This window comes from Peromyscus maniculatus, chromosome 23 (genome assembly GCF_049852395.1).
Source record: "Peromyscus maniculatus bairdii isolate BWxNUB_F1_BW_parent chromosome 23, HU_Pman_BW_mat_3.1, whole genome shotgun sequence".
Lineage (NCBI taxonomy): Eukaryota > Metazoa > Chordata > Mammalia > Rodentia > Cricetidae > Peromyscus > Peromyscus maniculatus.
The window spans coordinates 7,092,501-7,118,904 of record NC_134874.1 but is presented as its reverse complement, the minus strand read 5'-3'; the positions used below and the strand labels follow the sequence as shown (position 1 = coordinate 7,118,904).

At 41.3% G+C, this 26,404-nt stretch overlaps 1 protein-coding gene and 1 long non-coding RNA gene across 4 annotated transcripts in view; one reads left to right on the top strand and one right to left on the bottom strand.

The window, feature by feature from the left end:
- The window catches only part of Bicdl1 (BICD family like cargo adaptor 1), a 101,428-nt gene that overhangs the window by 45,759 nt on the left and 29,265 nt on the right, over positions 1-26,404 (top strand). The gene's annotated exons all lie outside the window — the stretch shown is intronic.
- The window catches only part of LOC143270462 (uncharacterized), a 3,960-nt gene continuing 2,836 nt past the window's right edge, over positions 25,281-26,404 (bottom strand). Inside the window, exon 2 of the long non-coding RNA XR_013047622.1 lies at positions 25,281-26,404. This exon is cut by the window's right edge and continues 1,972 nt beyond it. This is a non-coding gene — a long non-coding RNA (uncharacterized LOC143270462).

Sequence of the window (26,404 nt, the reverse complement as noted above, 5' to 3'; positions counted from 1 at the left end):
GTCCCTGAGCTGAGCATGTGGGACCATGGTTTAAGGACCAAAATATAGCCTGGCAGTGGTGGTGCACACCTTTTATCCCAGCAATAGGGAGGCAGAGACAGGCAGATCTCTGAGTTTGAGGCCAGCCCGATCTACAGAGTTCCAGGACAGCCAGGACTACACAGATAACCCTGTCTCAAAAAAAAAAAAAAAAACAGAAGGAAGGAAAGAATGAGCCGAAGCACTTGCTCGCTTCTGTTTGTGTGTTCTCGTTCCCTCTCTCCCTCTCTCTCTCTCTCTCTCTCTCTCTCTCTCTCTCTCTCTCTCTCTCTCTCTCTCTCTCTCTCTCTCTCTCTCTCTCTCTCTCGTATAGTCCATGCTGTCCTGAGACTTGCTTTGTAGACCATCCTGACCTTGAACTCACAGAGCTCCACCTGTCTCTACCTCCCAAGTGCTAGGATCAAAGGCGTGCGCCATCATACCTGGCAAAACCAGAAATCTTAATGCTGTGGTCTTGAGACTCACTTGCATCCGTCTCTGAAGTGTACAGGGACACTTGTGTTGAGATCTCCACCAGAAGTGGTGTGTGCCTACTATCCCTGAGCTTAATTAGGTGTTGGAACCAGAAGATGAGGAGTTCAAGGTTGTGGTGTTTTGGATGAGAATGGCCCCCATAGGCTCAGTATTTGAATACTTGGTCTGCAGGTGGTGTAACTGCTTGGGAAGGATTGGGAAGTGTGGCCTTGGTGTAGGAGTTGTGTCTCTGAGGCGGGCTGTGACATTTCAAAAGACTCACCCCATTCAGTGTGCCTCTCTCTCTGTCTCTATCTCATAGCTGCGGATCAAAATGTGAGTCTTCAGCTATCTCTTCACTCCATCATGAGCTCTGACCCTCTGAAACCAGAAGCCAAATTAAATGCTTTCTTTTATAAGTTGCCTTGGTTGTGGTATTCTATCACAGCAATAGAAAAGTAATTAAGACAAAAGTCATCCATGTGGGGCTGGAGAGATGGCTCGGAGGTTAAGAGCACTGACTGTTCTTCCAGAGGTCCTGAGTTCAATTCCCAGCAACCACATGGTGGCTCACAACCATCCTTAATGAAATCTGGTGCCTTCTTCTGGCTTGCAGGTATACACGCAAACAGAACAAGGTAATCATAATAAATAAATAAATCTTAAAAAAAAAAAAAAGTCATCCATGGCTAAGTAGCAAGTTGGAGACTAGCCTGGGTCACACGAGACCCTGTCTCAAAACAAAACAAAAATGAGAAAAGATCACTATGGGTACACGGAGAATGTACCATCAAAGCCCCAGGGCATTGTGCTCTTGTGTGCCGTGAATTGCATAGCTTAAATTTGCCTGACGGTTAGCACCATATTTTAACTTCAGTAGGTTGGACAAAGCTCCTTTGGTTTTATTCTATAGAACACAGACTGTGACTCTGATTATTAAAACTAAGTGTTCTTTTTCATTTTTAACCATTTTAACCATTGGTTCCTATCAATGGATTATACATAAAAAGATCTTTTTAGAATATTTGAATGTTTAATGCACCTTTTTTCAAAGAGTGCCCTTTATTAGCATCAGTCCAAAGAAATTGTCTCAAAATAAAAGAGGTTCTGTGGTTGAATGAATCCAGGAAACATTTAATGTTTTGCCTCTTTCTTGGAGATTTGCAATATATCATTAGTTTACTAAGAACTTTTATAAGCCAGTGTTTTCTTTATTATCCTAGAATTATTTTTTTGTTGCCAATATCCACTAATCTGAGCTAGTTTTTTTTTCCCAAGCTGTATGGAAAAATAATTGAAAACTGAAAATTGAGTTAATATGGGTACATTATAAAATGATTATTGCCATCAAATTAACTCATCTATCACCACATTAAGCTACCATTTGTGTTGTGGGTGTGAGGAAAGAACATTTAAAATCTATCCTCTTAGAAAATTTCAAATAAACAATACTGTATTATTAGCTGTATTTCTTAAACAACAGCAGCAACAAAACACACTCCTACAATATTAGCTAAATACCAAGTGGACTGAAGGACAAGCAAGTAGGGGGAGTATAGGTTGTTATTAATGTTAGTACACAGAGGAGAGCTCAGGCCATTCTTAAAGGGATGAGATAAACCCAAGAAAGGGACTGGTGATGGTCTGCTGTTTGCTGAAGGGATAGGTGGATTTTGGAATGTGGAATAGGCTTCCATCACTCATTGCCAAGAGGAGGAGGACGCCTCACGAAGTTTTGTTCTCTAAGATTTTACAGAGCTTTTGTTTCTGTGAGCAGGACTCTGAGGTGGAAAAATAAATATTGCTCTTTTTTTTTTTTTTTTTTTTTTTTTTTTTTTATTAAACAAAGAGGAACATCTTGCCCAAAATCTCATGGCTGAATCATATTTTGTAAAGCTGGTGTATCTGGGACTTGGCTTCAGCCTCCAGGTCCAGGACTCATGACTTTTCTTATTGAGGGCTTATCTTTTGGAAGTAGGCACTTCTCTTCTTCCTCAGAAGCACATTTTATTCCTCCCAAGTCCTTTTTTGTCTTTACTACGTCCCAGGGCAGGTGAACAAGCATCATCTAGATGTAACAGCTCTAGGCTCCATTTGGTCTGAAAGTTTCACAATCTTTGGGCTTGACTGTATTTCAAATTTCTCTTTTAAAACACATTTCCAGACCTGAATTTAGAACCTTCTGTGCTTAGCCTTTTTAGTTTAGGTTTTCACAGATTAAACAGATAATTTGTTAAGGACAGGCTACCAGCTACAGGTAAGACATCATGAGGAAGCAACCTGGCAAATTCAGAAATTGGAACTGTCTTCAGGAAAACTGGCCGAGGTGTTTTCAACATGTCACTGGCACAGAGAAGGATTGAACTCAATCTACCTAAAAAACAGGATGTGCTGCGGGATGAGGGCAGAAGGCTGATCATAAACCCAACTAGAAAGGATTCACATACTGTTTCCTAATATTTTATTCTCTAAATGTTCAAATAAACCTGCTGTGGTGTTGAACACTCAGATGATCCCAGTACTTGGAAGGCTAAGGCAGGAGAATCAAAAGTTTGAGATCTGAGCTAAAAACCGTCTCAACAAGCAAAAAAGAAAAAAAAAATCAAACATACATTAAATTTAAAAGAATTCTTCAGTGAACACCATATGCCCACCTCCTGTATTTTATAGTTAGCCTGTCATTTTTATCATACTGTCTTGTTCATTCAGACAGTCATCCTTAACTCCATCTTATTTTTAATGCATTTCTATGTAAATCGACAACTTCACTACTAAATACTTGGGGATAAGCTTTTTGACTAGGATCAGGTATCTAAACATCAGGGTGTATTTCATTAGGGTTCAGCATTTGTTGATAGTTCCCTTTTGTTTGTATGTTTCACTTGGTGTTCCAGCCACGTACTAGGTGTTTGTGAAATGCCTATAGGATATGAGAGAGGAGACGGGGACCTGTACATTTATGAGAGTGGTAAATCAGTGTTCGTGCCTGCTGTCTTGACAGTCTCAAAATAAAATTCCTGTGGCTTAGCTTCCGTCTGGTCACGACATGCATGTGCACAGGACCCCACACATACCTGTGGTAGAACATTCCAGTATCAGAGGGGAAGCGTTCCGTTCTGAGAAGCCAGGAAAACAAAGTCTTAGCAAAGGGGGCCACGTCGGCTGTCTCTTCTTTGCAGTGACGATGGATTTAGATTAACTATGTGATGACAACAAAAGGAGCAGCTGGCTGTGACCTAAAGGGAAACGTGGTTTTTGTGTAGCCCTGGTTGGCCTTCATCTTCCTGCTTCAGCCTCCTGGATGTGTGATTATAGATGTGATGGACCGGGCTCAGCTAGATGGGGTTGAGGGGGTTAAAGGGAGTTTCTGAGTTGGGGCTCAGGTCCGTCATGCTGTTGCCATCATAGCCCGGCCACTTTCAGACTGATGGATGAGATGTGAACCAGCAGTTCCTGCCCGACCAGACTTGCCTGTTTTCCAGGGTTACTTCAGTTCAGCTCCTACATGAAGGCTCCCCATGTGCCAGTCAGCACGCAGTGCGATGGGTTCGTTGACTGAGCTCATTATCTACTTACCTCCAATAATACAATGTCTTGAGGAATTTTGTTTTTTTCTTTTTTAACCAACCTTTTATTATTACAAAAATGATATATACGCATTGAGGAAAAACTATAAAAGAAATACAACTCAGATAATTTAAAAATGACCTCATGTTTCTGACTTCTAGATGAAGATCACCACCGAAAAAATTTAGTGTCAATATTTAGGGACCCTCTCAGCACATAAAAATATGTCTGTACTTTTTTTTCAGACCCAAACCAGATAAAATATTAGAATCTTTGAGTAAGAGACTTGATGTATATCCCAGGCTAGCCTGGAACTCAGACCTGAAGCCTCAGACTCAAGATCTCCCTATCTTGGGCTTCTGTGTGCTGGGGTTGTAGCACCAAGCCTGGCCTTAAAATCACATAATAGTTTGCATAAACTACGGAGTACTATATTTTAAAAGTAGATATTTACACCTTTCCAGTTTAGTAATTTTTTTATAGAAATTCGAATCTCATTCATCTTTTTTCCAAATGACCTCAAAAGATGCTTTTACTAATTGGCTTACAAATCAGCTTCCTGTCCTTCACTCTGTTTTGTGTGGTCCCTCAGGTGTTACTTGAGTTTACTCTTTTCCTGTTCTAATGGCAGGTTGAAAAAACTAGGCCAGTTTTCCTGTAGACAGCTCCAGCGTTTGCATTTGCCTGGCTGTTTCCTCATAGTGAACTCAAGCTCATTCTTGTATTTCCTGGTTCTTCCTGTTAACCAGAGATTGTATATAAAAGTTCATGGATTTGGGTTAAACGTTTCTGGCTAAAAGATGTGTACTTCTAATGAACAAAGTATCAGGTGACAAGTAGCTTGCTTTCTACCTCAGGGATGCTTGGATTAGCCCCTGAGCTATAATGATAGGACATCCTCCATTATGTTTTATTTTTCCCCATTGGACAAGATAGCTTTTGAAAATTTCTCCTAAAAATAGCCTATCACCAGTCCCATTTTTACATGTCAACTGTTCCACACGTTTTGAGTCTGTAGCTCTTGTGCTCCAGTGTTAGAGGATGAACCGTATCTGTTGTAGGATAGCGGGAATGATGATCTGCAAGAATGAAATTGGGAAATCACAGCCTTAGTAGGTGAGATCTGCCATCAGTGAAAAGGACAAACTAAAAATTATCTTTAACGAAAACAGGTCTGGGAGCCTGCAAATGCAATCAAGGTTATTTGAGAGTAACTCAGGAAGGCATGACTGGACATATTTTTAACTCAAATTATGATTCTAAAATTAACTGAACACAGAGGGGTTTGTGAGTCTGTCTGGCACTAGGTCTCCTTTCCCAAGTGGAGCACTGACTTGAACAGAGACACCTGGGTAGCTGATCCCTGACAAGGGCAGGACATGTGACTTCCTGGCCCTCTTTGGGAGGTAAGATCTTCCAGATGCTCTGAAGCTCCCTGATTAGAATTTGACTTCACTCACCAATTCCTTTCAAAGAGATATAAGATCAGCAAACTTTTTATTATTTATTATTTTTTAGCTCACCTTTGCAAAAGATCAGGGATCAGCATGGCTTCACTGAGCCCCCCTGCTTGAGGTTTCATAGTATGAGAGTCAAGGCTCTCTCTCATCTAGAGCTCCAGGTCTTCAAAGCTCTTAGCCAGTTCTTTTCCCCGCCTCTTCAGAGCTCACACCCTTGCCTCCTAGAGGCTGCTTCTGAGGCACAGGAAGTTCACAGCACAGCTGTTGGCTTCCTCAAGGCCAGCAAGAGCAGACTTCTGTGCCATCTCCAGCACCTCAGTTTCATCTAGCAGTGTTTATTTGGATTACTGTCTGTCTTGTCTCCCCAACTGCATCAGCACTGTGTGGATCCTATAGTTCTTACCATAACTGTGCTGTGCATGGAAATGTGCTCTCAGCTGGGTTGCCTCTGTTGTTGCTGGTGCAGGATTAGGGAAATGGCAGAAAAAGGGTTGCATGCCCCCCATGGACCCTGTATCGTGCTACATGCTGTCTCTTTTGATCCTCATATCAGCACTGTGTAGTATAAAGTCGCCTATTTCTTCACAGTGAGATGGATGAGTCTCAGAGATGCTAAATGTATTACTCAAGGTCACCATACAGTCTCTGAGCTAAGCTTTCACATCAGAGATGGCTGACCCTGAAATCCTCCCCTTAAATCTTGTCTGAGGAATACCTTTGCACTAAAATCTTTTTAATGAAACCTTGTTAAAAACTGTGTAATATCCAGGCGGTGGTGATGCACGCCTTTAATCCCAGCACTTGGGAGGCAGAGCCAGGCGGATCTCAGAGTGAGTTCCAGGACAGGCACCAAAACTATACAGAGAAACCCTGTCTCAGAAAAAACAAACAAACAAACAAACAAAAAAAAAAAAAACAAACTGTGTAATATAGGGGCTGGAGAGATAGCTCAGTGGTTAAGAATCATGTCTGCTCTACCAGAGGATCCAGGTTCAATTCCCAGCACCCACGTGGCAGCTCACAACCATCTGTAACTCTAGTTCTAGAGTTCTGACATCCTCATGCAGACAGACATGCAGGCAAAAATAAAAAGAATTTTTAAGAAGAGACATAAACATAGACAAACATTTAACAAAACATTACAGCTAAGACACCCGTGTAATCATGCAGGAAACAGACTGACATCAGCGCAGTGCAGTCTCCACCAGCACAGCCGTCTTTGTTCCCAAGGGACCCTCTCTGCCCTGTAGTAACCCAACCACTCCTCTCCCTGCTCTCCTCGTGAGTCCACCTGCCAAGTATGCATCCGTAAGAATGTCCTTTTGTTTGCCTACAATGGAATTTTACATAAGCAAATCACACAGTACAAATTATTTTGTGGTTTCTATGACTTACCATCTTGTTTTTACAATTTGCCTTAATTCACCTCACTTTAATGCATAGAATTTATTTTTTTGCTTTAGTTTATTACATTCCACTGAATGCACTTCAACATTGTCTCTAGTCTGCTGGTTGTAGTGGTATGATTTGACTGTTAAATAATATGCTATCATGTAAACAAGTCTTGGACATTTACTCCTGTGCAGTTGCACACATTTCTGTAGGGTGAACCTTAGAGGTTTGCTAGGTATATAAACCATTGGCTGCTTCTCTAATTATTTCCTGAGGATCAATTCCTAGCAATAATATTAATGGATCAGAAAAAATATAACCATATAAGGTGATTTCAGGATATCTTTGAACTTCATTAACGAGAGAGTCTTTACTCAGCTTTAAAACAAGGTCTCGCCGGGCGGTGGTGGCGCACGCCTTTAATCCCAGCACTCGGGAGGCAGAGCCAGGTGGATCTCTGTGAGTTCGAGGCCAGCCTGGACTACCAAGGGAGTCCCAGGAAAGGCACAAAGCTACACAGAGAAACCCTGTCTCGAAAAACCAAAAAAAAAAAAAAAAAAAAAAAAAAAAAAAAAAAAAAAAACAAGGTCTCCTGTAGCCCCTGCTAGTCTAGAACTCACCTTGTAGCCAAAGCTGATCTTAGCTTTTGTTCCTCCAGCTTAACCTCCTGAGTCCTGGGATCGTAGGTGTGCTCCACACTTGGTGAAATTCTGCTGCAGTGTACAACAGTCTGCAGATGCAAGCTGTAGATCAGTACACTGTTTCTTTGCACTGGGAAACATTGGCTCTGTTTTTCTGTATTTCATGTTGCTTAAAACCCATTCTTTGAGGTATATATAGTAATGATGACTGACTGACTGCCTGGACAGAGCTGTTGGAGAATCTCATTACATAGAACTGTCATATAAAATTCCATATGTCAGTCACTCCTTGAGGACTTGATTTCCTCCATTTGAACGGAAGTTTCTATCTATTGAATGCTCTATCTTACGTGTTGCTGTGTTGTTGCTGTTTTCTTTATCAGATGTGATCCCCAGGGTCTGGTTCGTGTGTGTCCCGTTCTGCTCAGAAGGAGGGCTGCGTCCTGCTCAGGCCCTGGCCCACCATTGTCTTGCTGTGGTAGTTCAGTACTCTGTGTTGGATACTGTTGGTGCTGCATTTGTTCTTGAATGGTTGCCTTTGCTTGTGTGTTTTCACTCTGTGCTAGTACGTTAGACTTACTGAAAGCTTGCTTTGATTTATAGAATGTCTTCTAACATAGGAAATGGCAGTTTATTTGGAAGTGATTCATGAGGGTTTGTAGTATTTGCTCTGGCGTTTAAATGAGCCCTGATCTGGAAGCTCCAAAATTTAATTTTTGTCTTTTTAAGATTCCTTGAGAATGTTCAGGCTTGTAAGCTGTGGTCCATTAATATTCTCTGTCGTAGCCTCCCAGATAGGCACAGAAGCTGACGGACAGAAAGAAAGCAGAGATAAGATTTAATAGAAGAATTCTTAGCAGTGAGACAGCACTCTATACCTGAAAGCGTTTGAAAACATTAACTGTGACTGGCTTGCCTGCCAACATCTTGGGAAAGTATGAAATGGGTTTTCATTTTGTATTTAATAGCTGAGAAGATGAGATGTGCATTTAATCTCTTAATTAATCCTGAGAGGTTGGAGTTCATGTGGAAACGACTTTATTTAAAATCATGCGATATTCTTTGTAGCCTGCTTTACGTAATGTATTTCTACTTTAAAAAAATTCTACTTCTTAATGGTGTGGGTTTTTTTTGTTTGTTTGTTTGGTTTGGTTTGGCTTTTGGTTTTTTGAGACAGTATTTGTCTGTGTAACTACCCTGGCTGTCCTGATTCTCGCTCTGTAGACTTAGCTGGCCTCGAACTCACAGAGATTCACCTGCCTCTGCCTCCCAAGTGCTGAGATAAAGGCGTGTGACACCACCGCCTGGAAACTGTGTTTTTTAATAAACTCATCCTTAGACCTTTCATTTTTCTCAGAAAACAGTTGAATGAACATCAAAGCTATTGGTTTCATTTCCACAAAACAAACCCATTAGGAAGTTTCCATCCTTGGAGGAAAGAGGAAAACAGACAGGGCTGGTTTAACACAGAAGCGTGGTCTGCAGTGGGTGGTTCACTTGGCCCGGGTTTTGAAGGCTTGAGACAACAGTGGCCAGATTGCTTCATGAGTGAGTCTCTCTTGTTCACCCACAGAATCGGCAACAGCTGGGAGTAGATCGCAGTGGCAGGTGACCCCGGCCAGTGCTTACTTCCCATCAGCCCTTGCTCACTGTGCTCTTTGTGCTGAGAGTGCAAGAGAGCCGTGACTACACCCTTTCTCCCCAGGTAGAGAAAGAAAGCAGTAGTGGCCGTTTTGATTTTACCCTTTCCACTAGTTTGTTTTTAGGTAAGAGTTATTTTATTTATCAGTAATTACAAATGACTTGCAAAGTATCTCAGAGTTGACCGTGACCAGTATTTTTTATTTCAGTAATCTGCTTCTCCTGCCTGCTTATCAATGTTTCTTTTTCAGTATTGATTTTCTTTAAATCATTTTTTTTTATCAACTGACTCTTGTGAGCTTTCTGAATACTGGAGGGTCATGGGATAATTGGAGATACCCTTTTCTTTGCAAAGCATATAAATTAATGCTGTTTGGAAGAAACAGTTTACTATATTAGGAAAATTACTTGACCTCTTTCAAGGTCATCTAAATAGAAGGTTAATTTATCAAGTATTTTGGAATTTAATGAAAGATATTATGACACCCTGTGTACTTGATAAGTAATAATTCAACTTGGACGTGGAGAGCCATGTAAAAAGCTATCAGTAGGTACTTAATTATATGCAGACCTGGGGTGGGACGGTGCACATACACATCTGTGCATGTGGAAACCAGATTCAGTTACCAGCCACTGTGTTTTGTTATTGTTGTTGAAACAGGACCTCTCACTGACCTGAAGTTGGCCAAGTCGGCTAGGCTGGCTGGCTGTCACGCCTCCAGGTATACACCCGTCTCTACCTCTCCAGCACGTCTTTTATTTTGTGTATGTGAGTGTTTTGTGTATGATGCATGTGTTACTGTATACCATATATATACAGTGCCCGTGGAGGTTGAAAAATGCGTGGGATCCCCTGGAGTTGAAAACGGCCATGGGCCATAGTATGGGTGCTGGGAATCATCCCTGGGTCCTTTGCAAGAGCAAAAAGTGCTCTTAGCCATGAGCCATCTCTCCAGCCCACCCCACCTCTGTTTTAAATGTGGGTTCTGAGGCTAACTCCGGTCCTCCTCCTTGCAAGGCAAGTACTTTACTGACTGCACTATCTCCCCAACACTGAAGAACGTCTTTTAAACTTGTGAATTGAGAGCTTGAACCAAGATTTGCTGCTAAAGCTTTGTGAAAGATGTTTAGCTGGGTGTGATTGTGTACACCTTTAGTCCTAGCTCTCAAGAGGCAGAGGCAGGCAGATTTCTGTGAGTTGGAGGCCAGCCAACATGTGAGTTTCAGAACAGCCAGGGCTACATACAACCTTGTCTCATTAAAAAAAAAAAAAAAACCCAGAAGATGCAGCTTGAATTTAAGCCACACACTGGCTAGAATCTGATTTAAAGCAAGGAGTGTTTCAGCTCTCCACCTTCCCACTGGGTGTTTAGGCAACCTCACCAGATTTCTTATTTCTGCATGCTATCTGTGTTGCCTCCCCAGTGACTTCTCAGAAAATAGTTCTGTAGCCAGTGGTAAAGCCTATGGGGTTAATCCTTGCTGCATTGCTGCTGTTGCCATGACAACCGTCGGATGGCCCATAATCTGTGTGAGGCAAGATGTGAAAAGTATTTTCATTGATGAACACCAGTGTTACTGGTAGAATGCCCCACTGGGTGTTAGCAGGCTGCTTGGCTGCTGAATCCAAAATGTAAGCTTTTTTTCCACATTGCATGTTTGAACATTTCAGTAGAAAATACTTCTTTTTTTTTAAGTCTCTCTGTGGTTTTTTTTTTCCTCCTGTAAGAAAATAACATTGTTTGAATTCTGATTATTTTATACAAAATGGATATAACAAATAATGACAAAAAGCTTCAGATCTAATTTGTATAGAGTTTTGTCATGGTTGATAACTAAGGGCAGAGTTTAAAGAAGGGGGGGAGGATTTTACTCAAGTAATGGGAAGGATTCAATAATAAAAAGTTTAATATTTAAAGATATATTTTTCCCTTGCTAAAAATGAAATCCATTATGTAGCATGGAGATTTTATACTTTGTTTTTTCTTTATTGTAGACTATCTTCAGTTGAAAATAAGATCATAATACAGTTGTTTCTTCTTTGTACAATGAATGTTTCTTCTCTGGGCCTGTCACAGTTCTAAGGCCTGGGATTGTGGCAAGCAAGCAGAGCAAAGGTCCTGACCTTCTGGAACTCGGTCAAGGGCAGGCAGAGACATCAATTAAGGATTGTATGTCGGTGTGTTAAGTGGTACAGAGAAAAATTAAACAGAGGAAGATAGCTTTAATTTAGTTCATTTTGTTGCAAAATACCTTAGACCAATTAATAAGGGACAGAAGTTTATTTAGCTCATAGTCTTTCAGGGCCCAGCAGTGTTGGGGTCCAGCCCTGACTTATCAAAGGGTCCCTTGAAGGGGGAGTGAGGAATTGGGAAATGATAGAAATATAGGCGTTGAAAAAGAGAAACACAGGATAGCTTCAGGAGGCCCTGGGTCAATACCCAGCAGCCTCAAGTTTATTTCTAATTGGCTTTTTATACACTAGCAAGGGGAGAGGCAAAAGACCTCCCCCTTTCAAGATCAAAGCACAGCATACAACCAAGTGTAGACCCTTCAAAATACCTGGTAACCACACCCCACAGCAAAGCATCTTGTGATTAGGCCTTGACCTATAAGACACCTGGTAACCGTGCCTTTGCATCCTATTATGCAGCCTTGGAGAGCAACATAAACTCTGACTCTCTGACCTGAGTTGAAATCTTTGTGGGCTCCCACCATAGTCCTGGAGGCTGCAAAGTCCAAGAACACAGTGTCAGCATCCACTCAGTGTCTGCAAGGGTCTTGGCAGCTTTATAACATGGGAGAGGGTATCACAGGGCCGTTGTGTGAACTCCGATCTCTCTTTCATGATAACTGGACAAGGCACCAATCTATGAGTATATCATTAGGAATCATTTCATTGGTATATATATATTTTCTCTTTTGGTCAGTCACGTTTGATTCTAAACCTAGGTCTCTAAGCTATCTAGTCTCTGTTCCTGGCTTCCAGGCAGTATCAGGCATGGGCTCCCTCTCATGCTAATTCTCTGTTTAGGCCTGTACCTCATTTTTTAAATTAGATTATTTGTTTTTTGATACCTAGTTTCTTGAGTTCTTTATATATTTTGGATATTTGCCCTCTGTCAGATGTGGAGTTGGTGAAGATCCTTTCCCTTTCTGTAGGCTGCCATTTTGTCCTATTAATGGTGTCCTTTGCCTTACAGAAACTTTTCAGTTTAATGAGGTCCCATTTATTGTTGATCTTAGTGCCTGCACTATTGGTGTTCTGTTCAGAAAACCTTCTCCTGTGCCAGTGTGTTCATGACTGCTGCCCACTTTTTCTTCTATCAGGTTCAGTGTTTCTGGTTTTATGTTGAGGTCTTGGATCCATTTGGACTTGGTTTGTGCAGGATGATAAATATGGATCTGTTTGCATTCTATGTGCGGACATCCAGTTAGACCATCACCCTTTGTTGAAAGAAGAGTTAAGGCCAATAATCCTCAAATTATTCCACAAAATAGAAATTGAAGGAACATTGCCCACTTCATTTTATGAGGCCACAGTTAACCCTGATAGCCAAACCACATAAAAACAAAGAAAGAATTACAGACCATCCAGGCAGAGGTTGCACATGCCTTTGATCCCAGCACTCGGGAGGCAGAGACAGGCGGATCCCTCTGAGTTTGAGGCCAGCCTGGTCTACAGAGTGAGTTCCAGGACAGCCAGGCAGGGCTATACAGAGAAACCCTGTCTTAAAACAAAAACAAACAAAAAAGAATTACAGACCAATTTCCCTCATCAACATGATGCAAAAAATACTCAATAAAATGCTTGGAAACCAAATCCAAGAACACATCAAAATGATCACCCACCATGATCAGGTAGACTTCATCCCAGAAATGCAGGGATGGTTCAACATACAAAAATCAGTCAAAGTAATCCACCATATAAACACACTGAAAGAAAAAATAAAACCCACACAATCATCTCATTAGATGCAAAAAGGACCTTTGTCAAAGTCCAACACCTCTTCATGATAAAAGTCCTAGAGAGATTGGAGACTCAAGGTTCATACCTAAACATAATCAAGGCAATTTATAGCCTACGGCCAACATCAAGTTAAATGGAGAGAGAAACTCAAAGCAGTCACTAAAATCAGGAACAAGACAAGGTTGTCTACTCTCTCCATATCTATTCAATATAGTACTTGAAGTTTTAGCTAGAGCAGTAAGACAACTGAAAGAAATCAGAGGGAGCCGGGCAGTGGTGGTGGTGCACACCTTTAGTCCCAGCACTCAGGAGGCAGAGGCTGGTGGATCTCTGTGAGTTCGAGGCCAGCCTGGGCTACAGAGGGATATCCAGGACAGGATCTTGAAGAAAAAAAGAAAGAAAGAAAAAAAGAAATCAGAGGGATACAAATTAGAAAGGAAGAAATCAGAGTATCACTATTTGCAGGTGATATGATAATATACATAAGTGACTCTAAAGATTCCACCAGGAACTCCTACAGCTGAGAAACAGTTTCAGCGAAGTGGCTGGATTAAAGATTAACTTTAAAAAAAAAAAATCAGGTGCCCTCCTATATACAAATGACAACAAATCGACTGAGGAAGAAATTAGGGAAACACCTTCCACAGTAGCCTCAAATAACATAAAATACCCTGGGGTAACTCTAACCAAGCAAGTGAAAGACTTGTATGATTAAAAACTTTAAGTCTTTGAAGAAAGAAATTGAAGATGGCAGAAGATGGAAAGATCTCCCATGCTCATGGATTGGTAGGACTAACAGTAAAAAAATGTTACTACCACCCTACCTAAAGTAATCTACAGATTCAGTGCAATCCCCATCAAAATTCCAACACAGTTCTTTACAGACCTTGAAAGGACAATACTCAACTTCATATGGAAAATTAAAAAGGCCAGGATGGCTAAAACAGTCCTGAACAATACAAGAACTGCTGGAGGTATCACCATCCCTGATTTCAAGTTGTACTACAGAGCCATAGCAGTGAAAACCTCATGGTATTGGCACAAAAACAGACACATTGATCAATGGAATTGAATTGAAGACCCAGACATAAACCCTTATACTTATGGACACCTAATTTTTGATAAAGAAGCCAGAAATACACACAGGAAAATAAGGTCTCTTTCTCTTTATAAAGCCACTAATCCCATTTTAGGAGCTCCACCCTCATGATCTGATCTAATCCTATTTACTTTTCAAAGACCCTTCTTGTAAATTTCATCAACATGAATTTGGGGATTAATTTTCCAACATATGAATTGGGAGAGGGGACACATTCAAACCATGATGGCAAACAAAGGAAGCCTTGCTATTAAGACAGAAGATCAGGAGAGTCCTAAGTGAGGGATGTGTTTTGTCAATATTAAAGGAAGAGGATTCCAAGCAGCATGGTGGCAGATGTAGGGTTCTTGGTAGAAAGACCAGAGAGCTGAGGACAGCAACAGAGAGAATGTATCACGTAAAAATAGATTAGAGATTAGTGGGGGTGGGAAGGCACTGATATAGCTCAGCAGGTGAGGATGGTTGCTACTAAGCTTGATGACCTGAGCTTGTCCCCAGGACCCACATGGTGAAAGGAGAAAACTGACTCCCTACATAGAGTTCTCTGACATTCATGTGTGCACAGAGGCATGTGTGCACACACAGAGACAAATAAAAAGGTAATAATTTTTTTAAAAAGATGACTTTGGAGTGGGAAAGTAGTCAGACAATATTATAAAGGCCTGGAAAGAGGGCTCACGGGTCACGAGTGCTTATTACTCTTCCAGAGGACCACAGTTCAGTTCCCAGCACCCACATCAACCAGCTCACAACTACCTATAACTCCAGCTCCTGGGATCCAAGGCTGCCTTCTAGGCCCTGAGCGCACACACATAAATAAAAATGAAATATTACAAGGAGTGTGTTGTATTTATCCCGAAACCAAAGCTTCTAGATGTCTTGAAGCAATGACATGACCTGCCTTGAATATTGAAAGGTGCTCTGTGACCAAGGAGAATACGCAAGCGGTCTGAAGGTGAGGGTACGAGCAGGGAGACCAGTCAGGTGCTGGAGCCAGTAGTCCAGGCGGTGCTGGCTGGAGCCAGGGTGTGAGAGTGGGACAGGGAAGAAGTATAGAATGTTACATTCTTATTTTACTCAGTGAATACTCACAGGGTCCTTACATGCCAGGCACTGTTCTAACAACATCATAAATACCAGGTGTCCTTCTTTAACATCACCATTCCTCTGAGGTAAATGTCAGAGGTTAAATTCACAGGATTGGTAAATGATTTGGATATGAGTAGCGGGGGAACCAAGAATAATTTCTGTGTGGGACCAGTCTAAAACTTGAAAGAATGAAGTGACCTTGTGCTAAGAAGAAAGCTGGAGGAGCAGCATGTCTGGGGGCCAAGCCCCAGAATCAGGAGTTTAGGGTTTAAACATGCTGAGCGTGCTCAAGCAGCTGTGTTAGTTAGGCGGTCTGGATAGAGGAACCTGCCTTCAAGGGACAGGTGAGGCTGAGAGAAGTTACAAAAACTATCTCAAATCATTCAGGAAGACCTGTCTATCTGATGTTTGTTCTTATCAATCTGACCAGAGGTCAGTATGAGGACAGTCCTTCCCCTAGGTCAGGGTCCTGTGTAGCATTAGCTCGGGCTTTAGTCTCTATAAAACAGGATGAACTCTACTTCTTCCATAGCATTCTTAGATAAAACGGAATAACAAATGTTAAATAGAGCACTGCTTAGACATGGAAAATACCTCACAAAATTTGTAATCTTCCATTTACTCAGGTTCAGTTCCTTGCATTCAGCTGAGACTAACAGAACATGATCTATACTTCGGTATGAACGAAGTCTGAATTTACAGCCTGCTTGCATACCCCACTGCTCGTTTAATGACAGGCTCAAAAAAAAAAAAAAAAAAGATTTCAGGCTGGACAGTGGCTGATGCATGTTGGCCCAGCCACTCGGGAGACTGAGGCAGGAGGACAGCTGAGCTACAGGATATTGAAGCAAGCTTAAACAAAACAGCAAGATCCTGGTGCAAAATGGGGAGGAGTCCTGTCCTTTTCCCAGGGTCTTCTTCCCCTCCCCCAAATTGAACTTCAATCTTCTGTCAAGTGATGATGACCTTGTAAAAGAAAGGATTTCGTTTGGAGGTTTCCTTAGAGGGCACAGGGAAAAGTTGTGGGTTCTGAGTGTTAAGAGTTTCCACATGCAGAAGCAGTATGAGGGTACGGGGAGAAACACAGCAGAAGATCCATGGATTAGTCATGGGCAGTTTACACCAAACCAGAGGAAGGTCTGGTTGAGCCACGGTGCTGACCTACAAGGAGAAATACTACCCTGTGCCAGTGACCGGCCATTTGAGTCAGAGGGAATTAGCTCATTAATACCCCGGGAATACTGCTAGGACCTTGTTACAGGGGCATTTCTGGGGCTTAGATTAATCCTATTTCTGTTTGCTACAGTCAGAGCTGGACTGACTTGTTTAAAGTGTTGAAATTTTATCTCGCACAAACAACCTGTTTTTATTAGAGAAGCAAAGATTAATTGAGACATAGTTCCTGCATTTATACTGTTGGTTAAAAAAAAATACCAAAAATATTTTTACTTCTTAGCCATTTGTTTAGGTCTAGTTAGGTCCCCTGGTAAGCCATGTGACTGCAGGAGAAAAATTTAAATACTTGGATTTTCCTTTTTAATATTAGACACGACCATCATTTTCTTGGCACAGCCTATGTCCCTGTGGCATCCTTTGTCTTCCAGTGAGGACCTCCTGTGTGTGTGCCCTGGCCTGTCCCTGTCCCTGCCCTATGGAGTGTGCTCCGTACATGTCCTGTGTTGTTCCCCTCCCCAGCCTTCCTGTTTGTGAGGTGTCACGGGCGTCTCCGCCCAGTTTTCTTCTAAAAGCATCGACAGTTCACGATCCAGAACGTCCAGTACAGTTTCACCCTTGAGGCACAAGGTTGTAGTCTGGGGACTGCTCCTTCCGTTGCCCCCCTGACATTTTGGGGCTACTCTCTTCTGATTGTACCAGGGCTGGTAGATGAAGAGCCAGCCTAGATTCCCTGCAGCATTGCCGCAGTTAGGGCTGTGATTCTCTTCCCTAAGGCCCTTTGCCACGTTGCCTTAGGCTCTCCTTCAGGCTCTGTAGGAGCTGCCCTTGTTTCCATGTAAGCTGTTAGACTTGTCTGCGTTTTATAAAGATGAAGATTAAAACAATAACAGCAACTGCAGCCTCTAACATCAGTTTACTTGGTTTGCACAACCTTAATGAGGTACTTTCTCAGCCTCTGATCAGGCACAGAGTTAGCAGATTTTCTGAGGTTACACAGTACAGTAACTTGAAGAAGAGTCGTATTCTTTTAAGATAGAGTTTAGAATATGCTATCCCCACGAAAACTCAGCTGTAATTTATCTCTATCTGCCGCAAAAGCATAGTGAGTGTTCCATCCATGTTGGAATTAAATGAAGGCCAGACCATCAGATTAACAGAGGATTGTGTCATTTATTATGTAAATCCTCAGAACACTTAAAAGGTTTTCTAACTTTTTAAGAAAGATTTACTTATTTTATGTGCATGAATGTTCTGCCTGTGTGTATGTAGTGCACCACATACATGCCCGGTGCCCTCGGAGGTCAGAAGAGGGTGTCAGGTGCCCTGGAAATGGAGATACAGATGGTTGTAAGCCACCAAGTGGTGCTGGGCCCTGAACCCTGAACCACCAAGCCAGCTCTCCAGCCCCTTCTCTCTAGATTCCATTTTTTTTATTTTGTTTTGTTTTTAAAAGCTAGCGTTAGAGGTCTGACACTGAATGGCCTTTCAGGAATGAGAGCGGGTCAGCATTTGTCCTTCCTTCTTCCCCAATGAACGCTTGTACTGTGCAGTTCCTGGTCTCTGGTGCTGAGAGGTTATGTTAGTGATGGAGAGTCAAAGGATGGTCATAACAGAACTGCTACTGTGCCCTCGTTCTAAAGTTAGCTCAAATCAAACAAAATTAGACCAGTCTCCTCTCTCTAGAGGGTGTTCACTTTCTAAATGTCAGAGTGGCTTTTACACATGCTGCTTCTAAACAGGACCACAATATGCATCAACTACATCAGGTCTTCTCTGTGAACTCATGTGAATGCACAGGCTGGTGGCATTGGACTTTATTCTAGAGCATAAATTCATAGCAGTCCTGAAAATCTTCTATGGCTATTTGTTTTGACAAAAAAAAAGAAAGAAAGAGAGGAAAGAAAGGAAAGAAAGGAAAGAAAGGAAAAAGAAAGAACGAACCCGAAACGAGAGCCAAGACTGTACTGGCCTTCATATGCTCACATCATCTCCTTCCTAATAGGTTCATCTTTTTCACCATGCCGCAGATCCACACCTGCAGATTAGTGGCTTAAACCAGATCCTCTCCAAGGTTTCAACTTTTTCAAATTACATATGTTCCTTATAGGAAATACCAGTATTTTATTTCAGGTTTTTACTTAATAATAATAGCTGTCATATACTACATGCTTAATCTGTGCCAAACATCTTATGTTTTTTAATATTTTAATTATGTATAATTTATGTGCACTGGTGTTTTTCTTGCATATATGTCTTTGTGAGGATGCCTCTATTGACAATGTGGTTTTTGACTTGAAGTCCTTTTTGTGTGTGTGTTACTACATTTTCTAATGTATGTTCACAGGGGATGTTGGTCTGTATCTCTTTTCCCCGCTTGTATCTTTACCTCACTTTGGTATTAGTTCACTGCTGGCTCCATAGAAGGAGTGTGGGGGTGCTCCTTCTGTTTGCATACTATGAGGATTGGCTGTAGATCTTAGAAAGTCTGGTAGAAGTCTGCTGTGGGTGCATCTCGACCTGGGCTTGTTTGACTTTCCTATTATGGATCTATTTAGATTGCTGTTCTCCTCCTGGTTTAACTTTAGTGGTTTGAATGAATCTGGAAATTAATCCATTTCTTTTAGATTTTCCAACTTAATGGAATACATGTTTTTGAGACAGAGTCTCATTATGTATCCCTGACTGGTCTGGAAGTCTCTGGAGATGAGGCTGGCCTCAAATTCAGAGATCAACCTTCCTCTCTAGTGCTGGGATTAAAGGTGTGTGCTACCATACTCAGCTTTGGAGTACACGCTTTAAAAATACTTGCTTAAAATGTGAATTTCTTGGTGTCTGTTTTAATATTTCTGTTCTTTTGTTTTGGGTCATCCCTTTCTTTGTCTTTGTTAGTTGAGCCAATGGTCCATCAGTCTTGTTTATCTTCTCAGATTCGTCGATTCTTTGTATTGTTTGCAGGTTTTGTTTCATTAATTTCTGCTCTGATTTTTATTATTTCTTGCTATCCATTGGATTTTGGTTTGCTTTGTTTTTCTAAATGCTTGAGTTGTATCATTAAGTCCTTCATTTGGCTCTTTCTAATTTCTTACTATAGGCACTTAGAGCTCCCACTGTCCCCCGCAGGACTGCCTTTAATGTACCCCAGGGGTTTGGTTGTGTTTTGTTTCATCTTCGTTTCGTTCAAGGATATTTCCTTTCTTGCTTTCTTCAGTAATGAGTTGTTTAATCTCCACAAGTTTGTGCACTTATTAGAGGGTTTTTTCCTGTCTGTTTTATATTTTATTGCATTGTGGTCAGATATTTTTGAGACAGAGTCCCTCTACATAGCCCAGGCTGTCCTGGAACTCAGTTTGTAGACCAGGCTGTACTCAAACTCACAGAGATCCGCCTGCCTCTGCCTCCCGAGTGCTGGGAGTAAAGCTGTGCGCCACCACACCCAGCCACCCAGCTTGAAGATTTGTATTACTTCAGAGAAGCTTCCTAGGGATGCTGAGGCGAGTTACGTTCTTTGGTGATTGGGTGGAATACTCTGTGGATACCTGATGTATAATGTTATTTAATTCTGATGTTTTTCTGTTTATTTTTTGTCCAGATGACCTATCTTTTAGAGAAAGTAGATATTAAAATCACCTACTCTTAATGGGATTGATGTTAATCTGTGTCGTTAATTCCAGTAGCTTACTTTTTATGAAATTGAGCACACTGCATTTGATTGTAATGTATTAGTTGCTTTGTATTGGTGTGATAAAACCCAATGATCAAGATAACTTATAAAAGAAAGCATTTGATTGGGTTTATGGCTCCAGAGTCTTAGAATCCATGGTAGCAGAGTGGAGGGAGGCATGGGGGCAGGAAGAGCTGAGGCCTGTTTTGTCGACAGTAGGCTGGTGATGCCTGCTTGCTTCCTTATCCCATTTGATCGGAGTACTTTTTCCATCCTTCTCACTTTGGAGTAGTGCCAATCTTTAAAGCTCAGTTTCTTGTAGACAGTAGAAAGATGGATCAATCCACTCAGTCATTCTGTGCCTTTGGACTAGAGGATTGATGCTATTAATATTTAAAGTTATTATTGAAAGGCATTGATTGCAATCATTTGTTTTGGATTTTGTGCGTGCGTGTGTGTGTGTGTGTGTGTGTGTGTGTGTGTGTGTGTGTTCTTAGTTGTACTTTCTATGTTTCAATAATTATAGCTTCATTTTTTTTTTCTTTCTGTAGTCTCTTGGCGGTGCTTCCTCTCTTCAGTTTGAAATACTGCTTCCAGGATTCTATTAGTGTTGGTCTATTGCCTTTGAGTTCTTTTAGCCTGTTTGGATCATGGAAAGTTTTTCCTTCTCCTCTGACTATGGTACATAGTGCTGGGTACTAGTCTAGGTTGGCAGGCCGTCTTTTAGAATCTGGAGCTGCAGGCTCGTGTGGCTTTTAAAGCTTCCATTTAGAAATCGGGCATTATTCTGATGGGTTTTCCTTTGTATATGACTTGTAGTTTCAATACTTTGTTCTGTATGTTGAGTGTTTTAACTATGTTGTGTGGAGTTTCTTTTCTAGCCTCGTCGGTTTGGTCTTTCAGGTGCTTCTTGTATCTGTATGGGTGTGTTTTTCCTTAGTTTGGCGACATTTTCTTCCATGATCTTGTTGAAGATCTGGTCCGTGTCATTAACCTAGGATTCTTCTCCTCCATATGTGCCTAAGAAGATTTGGTCTTTTCATGGTATCCCACAGTTCTTTCGTGTTCCTTTAAATTTTTTTCCTGTTCTGTGCTTGTGTGGGCTAATTCCTCTATTCTATCTTCAAATCCCTGTATTCTATCTTCTACTTGATCCATTCTGCTTCCCACTGAGTTATATAGTGGGGTTAATATTTCATTTCAGTTTCATTTCACTTTGAGTTCTCAGTATTTCTCTTTACTGAACTCTGTTTTCAAATCCTGAACTGTCTTCATCATTTCATTCAGCTGTATATTTGTATTTTCTTAGACATCACTCAGGTATTTATTGTTATCTTCTTGAGGTCCAGTGAGGTGTTCCTGTCTCTTTAAACTCCCTGATTTTTTCCATAAGTTTATGATTATTTTCATTTCTATATCCTGGGTTCATCTGGGTGGTTCTCATTTGAGAATATTTTTACAGGACTAGTGAGTGTGATAGGAAGCATGCTGTCTTGGCCTTTCGAATTGTTTTTATTTTTGTGATGATATGACCTGGGCATGTGGACTTCTTCCTTTGGTGTGTGTGTCTCTGATACTAGACTGCCTTGGATTAGGCCAGTGTAGGAGCTATGTGACTGGAACTAGGCCAGGTAAAGCTGCTATGTGAGCTGCTTGATTAGGCCTGAGCCAGGCAAGCTGTGGGCTGGAGTTAGGCCTTTGGAGGTGGAAATAGCAGCAGCAGTGGATGGGTGTGGGGAAGAGGAGCTTACCAGGCAAAGCAGTTCAGGTCAGGAACTGGGCCTGTGTGTATGGAGATGGTAGGGTCCATGTGGGATACTATTCTTTGTGTTTTCGGATAACAACCAAAGTGGTGTGATTACCTCATGGTTTTGATGTTGATGTACCTAGTATAACTAGTGGTGCTGACCATTTTTTTATAGGTTTATTTGACATTTCTGTGCCCTCTGTTGAGAATTGTATTATTTGCCATTTTTAAAATCAGACTGTTTATGCTGACTTGTTAGAGTTCCTTGTCTATTCTAGACATTTAATCTCTTCTCAGATGAGTAGTTTGCAGAAATTTCCTCCATTCTGTAGATTGTGTCCACTCTTGATTGTTGCCTTTGTTGTATGAAAGCTGTGGTTTGATTAATACGATCCCATGTTTTATTTTTTGCTTTTATTGCCCGTGCTTCAAAGATCATATTTTTAAAATCTTTGTAGACTAAGAACTTGAAGTTATTTCAGCTCTGAAATTTTATATTTAAATCTCTGGTCTATTTGAGTTGGCTTTTTATGTATGGGAAATAAGGATCTAGTTTCTATGTTCCATATACAGCTGTTCAGTTTTCTAGCTCTTTTCTCCAGTGTACATTGTTTTTGTCTTTGTTAAAAACCTGGGTTCTCGGGCAGTAGTGGCACACGCCTTTAATCCCAGCACTCGGGAGGCAGAGGCAGGTGGATCTCTGTAAGTTCGAGGCCAGCCTGGTCTACAGAGCGAGATCCAGGACAGGCACCAAAACTACACAGAGAGACCCTGTCTCGAAAAACCAAAACAAAACAAAAAAAAACCTGGGTTCTGTATTCTTTTCTCTTTAGCCTATGTGACTTTTAAGCCAGTACCATGCCTTCTGTTTTTGTTTTTTAACCTTTAAAGGTCTTTTTTTTTAATTAAGAAATTTTTTTTATTCATTTTACTTACCAGTCAGATACCCCTCTTCCCTCCTCCTGCCCCTCCAGCCTCCCCCCCCCCCCAACCCACCCACCCCCATTCCCTCCTACAAGAAGGTAAGGCTTCCCATGGGAAGTCAGCAGAGCCTGGTACATTCAGTAGAGGTAGGTCCAAGCCCCTCCCCCTGCCTCAAGGCTGTGCAAAGTGTCCCATCATAGGTAGTGGGCTCCAGAAACTGCTCATGCACCGCGAATGGATTCTGATCATACTGCTGGGGGCCCCTTAAGCAGACCAAGCTACACAACTGTCTCGCTTATGCAGACGGCCTAGTCCAGTCCCATGGAGGCTCCACAGCTGTTGATCTAAAGTTCATGAGTTCCCACTAGTTTGGTTTGATTGTCTCTGTAGGTTTCCCCATCATGATCCTGATGCACTTGCTCATAGAATCCCTCTTCTTCTCTTCAACTGGACTCCCAGAGCTCAGCATGATGTTTGGCTGTGGATCTCTGTTTCTGCTTCCATCAGTTACTGGAGAAAGGCTGATGTTTGTCCTTCTGAGTCTGGGTTACCTCACTCAGGATGATATTTTCTAGTTCCAGCCATTTGCCTGCAGATTTTATGCTGTCATTGTTTTTCTCTGCTGAGTAGTACTCCATTGTGTATATTATCTCCAACTTTGTAATCTGCCTCCCTGGGATTGCTATTTCTGTAAATCTTTTGTGGTGCAATACAACTTTTAGGAGTGTTTTTTCTTTTTTAAAGATGTATTTATTTTAATTTTATGTGCATTAGTATTTTGTCTGTATATATTTCTGTGAAGGTGCTGGATCCCCTGGAATTAAAGTTGCCATGTAGGTGCTAGGAATTGAACATAGGTCTCTGGAAGATCACCCAGTGCTCTTAACTGCTGATCCATCTCTTCAGCCTCATGGTTTTGTTTGTTGTTTTTTTTTTTCTATGAAAAATGCCATGGTATTTTATTATTTTATTGGGATTACATTGAATCTGTAGATCACTTTTGAGTACTGTAGACATCTTAACAATACTCATCCAACACACCCATGAACATGGGATGTCTTTTCTCGTGTGTGTGTGTGTGTGTGTGTGTGTGTGTGTGTGTGTGTGTGTACATGCACACATGTGTATCCTCTTTAGTTTATCAGTATTTTGTAATTTTCATTTTGGAGATCATTTACTTAGTTGCTTAAGTTTATTCTTGGTATTTTATTTCATTCTGTTGTGAGTGGGGTTGTTTTCTTAATTTCTTTCTCAGCAATTTCATTAGTGTTATATTAAAAACTGTTAATTTTTGCATATTGATTTTGTATCCTACAATCTTACTGAATTTAACAGTTCTAACAGTATTTTGGTGAAGTCTTTAAGTTTTTCTGTATATAGGGGCTGGAGAGATGACTCAGCAGTTAAGAGCACTGACATGCTTGCTGACTGCTCTTCTGAGGACCCGGGTTCAATTCCCAGCACCCATATGGCAGCTTACAACTGTCTGTAACTCCAGTTCCAGGGGACCCTTACACAGACACATGCAGGCAAAACACCAATGCACATAAAACAAAAATAAATTATTTTTAAAAAAATCTGTATATAAAACATTAATAAATTGACCTCTTTTCCTATTTTATGCATAATGTTTTTCTCGTCTTGTTACTTTGGCTAGTATATCTAATACTTTAAGAGTGGTGAAAGTTCTGATCTTAAAGAACACAGGACAACACATAAACAAAAACATTTAATTTGGGGCTCACAGTTCCAGAGTGTTAAGAGTTTGTGGCAGGGAGCATGGTGGCAGGCAAACGGGCAGACAGACAGGGCACTGAAGAAGTAGCTGAGAGCTTATGTCTGATCCACATGCACAAGGCAGAGAGAGAGGATCTGGGCCTGGTGAGGACTCTTGAACCCTATCCCTGGTGACACACCTCCTCGAATGAGGCCACACCTCCTAATCCTTCCCAAACAGTTCCAACAACCGGGGACTGAACATTCAAACATATGAACCTATGAAGGCCATTTTCATTCAAACCACCACAATGTTTGACAGGGTCCTATAACATACATGGTGTTCTGAGTACCTGGGGGGTTTTGTTTGTTTGTTTTTGTTTTGTTTTGTTTAAAAGGTGGTCGGCAGGTTGTGGTGGCAAACATCTTTAGTCTCAGTATTCAGAAGGCAGAAGTGGGTGGGTTTCTCCTAGTTTGAGGCCAGTCTGGTCTACATAGTTAGTTTCATGCCAGCTAGGAACACCTAGCAAGCCCTGTCTAAAAATATAAAACAAAACTAAATAAATAAAAAGACAGCTGATCTTTGGAAGGCTCTATTCCTACTGCTTGGTGTCCTGAATTAGAGATAGGGAATATATGTCCCTTCAGAACTGCCCTTTTTGTGATACAGATAAAAGAAAAATATATTCATAATTTGGGTTTCACTTCTTTTTTTTTTTTTTTTTTGAGACGAGGTCTCACCATGTAGTCCAGTCTGGCTTCAAACTGAAGGTACTTCTGTTTCAGCCCCTTGAGTGCTGGGATCACAGGCATGCATCACCATGCCCAATTGAATATGTTTATAATTTAGAAAAGAAACACAGGCTAAATGACTCATTTAAGTTATGGACATGACACGGAAAGAAAGAAGAGTGGATCCTGGCTGTTCACTTTTTACTTTCTCCATGGTACCTTCTGTTGCCTTGGAGCCAGAGTGGTTCTCTTTAGAGAACCTGCTGTTACCTGGCTCAGGGACGGCACAGCTCACTGCAGCCAAGGCTTTTGTGCTGCTTCTGGGTACTTTATCAGAACGTTCTGAACACTAGAGAGGAGTGTGTGTGTGTGCACACTTAGTAGGCTATTAAGTATGTGCAGAGATTGCTAATATTCATTGTTTTACTCAGGTCCAAGGTTTGAACTAGATTCTGTCTCTGAAAAAGATGAAAATAGGGAGGCTAGATTGCTCAGCAGGTTAAGGTACTTGCCACTAAGCCTTACAACCTAAGTTTCTTCCCTGGAAACCTACATGGTAAGGAGAGCACTGACTCCTACAGGCTGTCCTCTGACCTCCACATGCATTCCACGAGGATCAAAGACCTCAACATAAAACCAGACCCACTGAACTCGATAGAAGAAATGGTGGGAAATCCCTTGCACACATTGACGCAGGAAACAATTTCCTGAGCAGAACACCAATAGCACAGACACTAAGATAGACAATAAATGGGACCTCATGAAACTGAAAAGCTACTGGAAGGCAAAGGACGCCATCAGTAAGACAAAAAACAGCAGTTCACTGAATGGGAAAAGACCTACCAAACCTACATCTGACAGAGAGCTAACTTAGGTATCATAAAAACCAAATAATCCAATTAAAGATGTGATACAGGTCTAAACAGGGAATTCTCAGCCGAGGAATCACAAATAGCCAAGAAACACTTAAAGAAATGTTCTACATCCTTAGCCATCAGGAAAGTGCAAATCTAAACAACCCTGAGATTCCGTCTTACACCTGACTGAATGGCTAAAATTGAAAACACAAGTGAAGGCTCATGCTGGTGAAGATGTGG